Source organism: Hevea brasiliensis, chromosome 3 (genome assembly GCF_030052815.1).
Source record: "Hevea brasiliensis isolate MT/VB/25A 57/8 chromosome 3, ASM3005281v1, whole genome shotgun sequence".
NCBI classification, from domain to species: domain Eukaryota; kingdom Viridiplantae; phylum Streptophyta; class Magnoliopsida; order Malpighiales; family Euphorbiaceae; genus Hevea; species Hevea brasiliensis.
Genome location: NC_079495.1, coordinates 88952040 through 88957893, shown reverse-complemented (window position 1 = coordinate 88957893; position 5854 = coordinate 88952040). Strand labels below are relative to the sequence as shown.

Sequence of the window (5854 nt, the reverse complement as noted above, 5' to 3'; positions counted from 1 at the left end):
CTATCCATAATTTCCTACTGCATTAGCATGTTGTATTGATTCATCCTCTTGTAATGCAGGACACATGTCAGTAGCATGACCTAAACCCGAACAAATTCCACATACCTTAACAGTTTGCATGTTCCCTATAGCCAACTGCCTCACCAAAGAAGTTAAATCAGAAATTTACTTCTCAAGGTTAGATTTACTTACCTCATTAACCTTCATAGGTGTGTGATCCATTCTCATTCCAAACTACTGAGAATTTGCTGCCATGTTAGTAATCAGCCTCCTTGCCTCTTCTGGTGTCTTGTTAACCAAAGCTTCTCCACTGGCAGCATCTATCATACTGTGGTCCATTGGTAGAAATCCCTCATAGAAATACTGAATCAACAGCTGTTCACTTATTTAATAAGGGGGACAGCTTGCACAGAGTTTCTTAAATCGTTCCTAGTACTCATACAAGCTCTCTCCATTGTACTGCCAGATGCCACAAACTTCATTTCTTATATTGGCAGGACGGGAAGCAGGAAAATACTTTTCCAAAAATATTTGCTTCATCCCATTCCATGAGTTAACAGATTCGAAAGGAAGGTAGTACAACCAATCCTTAGCTGCGCCTTCCAGTGAGAAAGGGAAAGCTCGAAGCTTGATTTGATCCTCTAAAACTCCTTGAGGTTTCATGCTAGAACACACAACATGAAATTCTTTTAAATGCTTATGTGGATCCTCACCTGCAAGACCATGAAACTTAGGCAACAAATGGATTAGTTCAGATTTAAACTCAAAAGCAACATTTAAAGCAGGGTATTGAATACACAAAGGCTGTTGGTTTAGATCAGCAGCAGCCAACTCTTTCAAAGTCCTAGTAGCCATGGTTTCATTTTCGGAATTTGTATCCAAATCCGAATCCAAACTTAACTCCCTTGGAGATTAGATTCCTTCAGATGTACTCGGAATCTGCTTAGCCTGCTTAGCCAATTTTCTCAACTGTTTAGCTATTTTTTCTACTTCTGGATCAAAGATCAACTCACCAGATTGAGAAGTTCTTGTCATAAACAAAAATAAATCAAAGTAAAAATAGAAAAATACCTCAAAACCCTAGAAAAAAATTGAATTTGGCCTCAAGAGGGTGGGGCTAAAGAATCCTACTGATTTACTGGTCTTGATCAGAACATTATTTCCTTCAAAATAGGTATGGGCCACCCTACTAATTCAACCAAAATTCTTAATGAATAGTAACACCATAATTTTTTTTTCAAAAACCTGAAAACAGTAATAACTCACAAACAAAATTAACAACAGAATATCCTAACACTAGAAACATGAAATCCAATAAATTTCAATCCCCGTCAATGGTGCCAAAATTCTTGATGGTTGTCGAATCCATCAAAATTTAAATTAACTAAAATTACCAGCTATAAAATATTTTCTACAGCAAGTGATAAATCCAGGTCGAATCCTAGAGACTGAATCACTAAAATTTCATGTACTTGTATAATGGAAAAAGAAAGAAACAAAGGTTGGTTTGGGGGGGGGGGGGGGATAATTCGTAGTCCAAAGAAGAAATCAGAAATTAGAAATTAAGAATTAAAATTAAATATGAAACTCTCAAATTAAATAAACTTCAGTCCAAGGAATTCTCATTTCCAATGCATTGATTCGATCATAGACAAAAGAAATACAATTATCTCTTATTAAATACTTAATGTAGATTTACCAAACAGCGAGGTAAACCCCTGACTTCCCTATACTTATCAATTCGAGCTCAACACTCTTGTTGACTCTAATTATTAACTGAATTGATATTAAGTAATCCTCATTAAATTAATAACTACTTTAAGAATAGGAAGTAGTTAAGCTGAATAACAATTTATGAGGCATAAATCATTTAATTCACCCTATTATTTCCTTAGGTTATTATCGAAAACTGGGATCATAATCAATAAACCTAATTGCTACTCATGTTCAATCTTACACAACAATTACGGATTATGAAGATGAACTAGCAATTGATCACATCAAACAATTAACTAATAGGCCTTTTTAGCAAATCATTTAATAGATCAAAGACAATGAAATCAGAAAATAATAGATATTCAAAAAGACATAAATTAAATTAAGAACTTAGTCTCACAAATCAAGCAAAAGAACTTGAATCCCTTGAACTGAATTAAAAACTTAGCCACTCATGTTCATGGATTATCGAAAATTGAAGAAGAAATCTAAAAAAAAAAAAAGAATTGAGAATGAAGGTGTTTTTGAGATCGAGAGGCTGTTGAATGGTGTCTTTTAGTTGCTGCCCAAAGATGCATTTATAATAAAAAACCTAATCCCAAAGATAGGAACCAAACTAGGAAAAGTTTTGAAATTCAAAAGATAGATTTTTAGCCTACATTCACGTCTCTGAAATCAAGGCGATTTTCAGTGACTTTCTTTCTGAATCTATCTATGCCCTCAAAGTTGTAGTCCTATTTCTTAGCTTTCCAATGGGTACTCGTTTGCTCAAATCCGAGGTCTACAGCTCAAATTATGGTCCAAAAACTAGGACTAGTTCAGACAGATGGTCCAGCCCATAGTGACGACTTCACTGCCATTTTTGACAATTAAAATGGCCTCATCTTGCGTCCAGCCCTTCATAGAAGTTGTAAAGGTGGCTCTTAAGATTCAATTGGGCTTAGGCTTGATTCATTTGGACGTCTGAAACTCTATATACAAAATAAATACTAAAACTGGTTGTGACTCATCAAGTCTGGGCTTTTGCAATAGATCCATAGCTCATTTTGTCAACTTTGGAGACTGATTTGGGCTTTGGTCTCTCTTTATCATTTGTAGTGCTCTATTTTAGCTTTTCAATAGATTAAATAGCACTCAATTTGGAGACCCACAACTTTAGAAACACCTGAAAACTACAGCAAAGTTCAAATGCTGAAAATTTCTTCATTTAATACAATTATTCTAACAATTATCTAAACATATGCCTAAATGTAACACCCCTATGTTCGGTAGTGCGTTCTACTGTTCTGGTGACCAGTGTTGTCCGGACAGCTAGGATGCCTAGAACTACACTTCGATATGAGTGAGGAGACATAAAATAATGAAATACAAGAAAAGAAAATACAAGAAAAACAAAGGAAAAATAATAGCAAAGAAATGTAACCAAGTTAAGCGAGCCGAGAACCCTAGCGATGGGTGACCGCACTGGGATGTCACAGCGTGGACCGTTGACTAGCCCTGGACCACGGGGAACCCTGGAAAATATTTTTAGGACTTAGATAAATGTTTATTGAAGTACAAATATCATTAGAAATATCAAAGAAAAATTAATTAATTAGTACAAAGAAAAGTGAGAAATCGAAAAACGGACAAAACCCGGTGTGTCTGAAAAATCGGGAATGCAACCCGAACAGGGGCATTGTGGTCATTTGACACCCCGAGTTGTCTTTTGACCTAAATGTCCATTAAAAATACATGACATTACACTTGGAAAATATAATGAAAAATTAATTTAGTGGTACCTAATGTAAATAGCAAAAATGGGGTATAATTTGGGTAATTAACACTTTTAACTTATGATATAATTAAGTATTGGTGAGTGGAGCACTATGGGGTTAAATTAATCTTTGTGTGGGCAGGTGTATTTCCACTAACACCTTCATCTTCTTCATTCACTCACCATTGCCGAATTCAAGAACTTCAAAACCCTCCCATGGCCGCCCAAATGCATGGCTCACTTCACCCATTTTCAAGCTGAATTTTCTTTACTTGTCTTAATTAATTTTGATCCGCACCTCACAAGGAAGAAGTAGATACTAAATTCAAGAGAGTTTGGTGAAGATTTAGCAAGCCTCATCAATAGGTAAGTTTGTGTTTTTTATTATTGTTTTATTAAAGTTTGTAAGGATGTTATGGGTATTTGATTTATGGAGAGATTTTTGAGGTTTGATGTTTAAAGGGGGATGTGTACTTTTGGCAGCCATGGAAACTCCTTGAAGACAGCTTATTTTTGCTTGTAAATGGTAGATTAAATGATTGATTAAATGTTTAGGTGTGTAGGAAATTATTGGGTTATGTATACGTAGTATATGTGAATGTGTATTTGAAATTTGAAGCTTGGAAATTAATGGAATGTAAATGCATGAATCGGCAGCCTGGTTTGGTGAACTATAAGGATGTTATTTCATGTTTGGATTATGGAATATTAATGTTGAATTGTGATAGTTGTTAGGGCAGCTTGGGTATATGTGTGATGGTGTGAGGTTGGGCATTTAAATGAGTATGAATAGGTGATTAAATTGTTGTAATTGAGTTTGACAAATTCTGTACTTTATGGTGTATGTTGAATGTGATTATAAGCTGCCAAAATGATCAACAATATGTGGTAAAATATGTTTAGGTTATAGTACAAACCAAAGTTGACATGAATGTGGAGTTTGGCAATGCTAAAAGTGACCTTTGATGAGAAATGAAGAAAATGCAATAGGGCAGTTTGTGTTTTGGGCTTAGAACCTTAAGTGTGTGGCTCCAATTGGTATGAGACCAATTGGAGGTGAAACTAGGCACAAAATGTGCCAACTTTCAAGAAGGAAGCTTGCCAAAATTCTGCTTGTAAGGTAACTTGAAAAGTGACCAAATTCGGATTAGTGCAATTAAGGCCTGAAAATTTACAAATTGGGCAGCAGTTAGTGTTTAGGCCATAACTCACTCAAAATAGGTCCAATTGTCCTGATATTTTGACCATGAATAGCTAAGACCTATATCTACAAGTCTTATGAAGATACCAAAGCCCAGAAATGACCATAAGCAAGTCAAACAGCTTGCACAAGTTCGGGTCCAAAAACTGGCCGAACCAAAATAGACCTAAAATGACTTAAAGTGACCAATTTTGATGCACTTTGACCAGCAATAGTAAAATGGCCATAACTTGGTCTACATAACTCAGAATGACCTGAAATTTTGCCCCGCGTGCAATAAGACATAGATCTACAAGTTTGTAGTTTTGACCGAAACCCGAAAACTGAGGGAACTAGGTCGTCCGGCTAGGTCAAACTAGTATCCCGGAATCCAACAAATTGCAAGAAAATGCAATATACATGGAAATGAATTTGGTAACATGTACCAACCCTAAAAGACTATTGAATGTGACATATTAGTAACATTAAAACCTAATTTACCTAGAACGCATTGAGGGTCGACATATTAGGTTGACTAAGCAAATAATAGAATTCAGTGAATTAATTATCAAGCATTATCGTTAGAGACAGTGTAAATGAGTACTGAAACACCTCAAATTGTGTTTCTCAGTTAGCAAAGACTCAGGGAAAGGGAAGGAAACACTGAGTCAAGGCCAGGAGACAGTTATCAAAGGTTTGTGCACAACAGTTATTGCTTTTGAATTTTTCAATTGAAATAAATTATGACTATTTGTATATTATTGTTTTCAATTATGGAAATGTGTTTGAATGGATACTTATTGCTTGAAAAGCATTGTAAATGGTTTGAAACTGTGGAAAAATTGATTTAGTGTGATTTGTGAAAATTGAAGTTAATTATGAATTGTGTTGCCATTTTGTGAATTAAATTATGACTTTGGAAATTTATTGGATTCTCATGAATCATTTGAATAAAATGTTTGGAATTGATTTTGTGTTCACACTTAGCATGACGATATCATATCATTCCTTCTCTATTTATGGGGTTGTGATCGTTTATTTTTCTCCCTCTCTGGTTTACCAGTTGAGGTGATCGGATGAGTACTCATTATATAGCTAGCTTCCTTCCTCATTGATTTCGATTAGTGGGGTTGTGATTGCTTTGTCGTGGTGTACAACGCGGCATTGATCGGAAATTTGTGCCATGGTTTAAGTTGTGTATG

The 5854-nt window shown here is 35.3% G+C and overlaps 1 non-coding gene across 1 annotated transcript; it reads left to right on the top strand.

The window, feature by feature from the left end:
• Window positions 1-385: 385 nt before the first annotated feature.
• Window positions 386-492, top strand: LOC131178985 (small nucleolar RNA R71). The gene has a single exon (XR_009147992.1). It is a non-coding gene; the product is annotated as a small nucleolar RNA R71 (small nucleolar RNA).
• The last annotated feature ends 5362 nt before the right edge of the window (window positions 493-5854 follow it).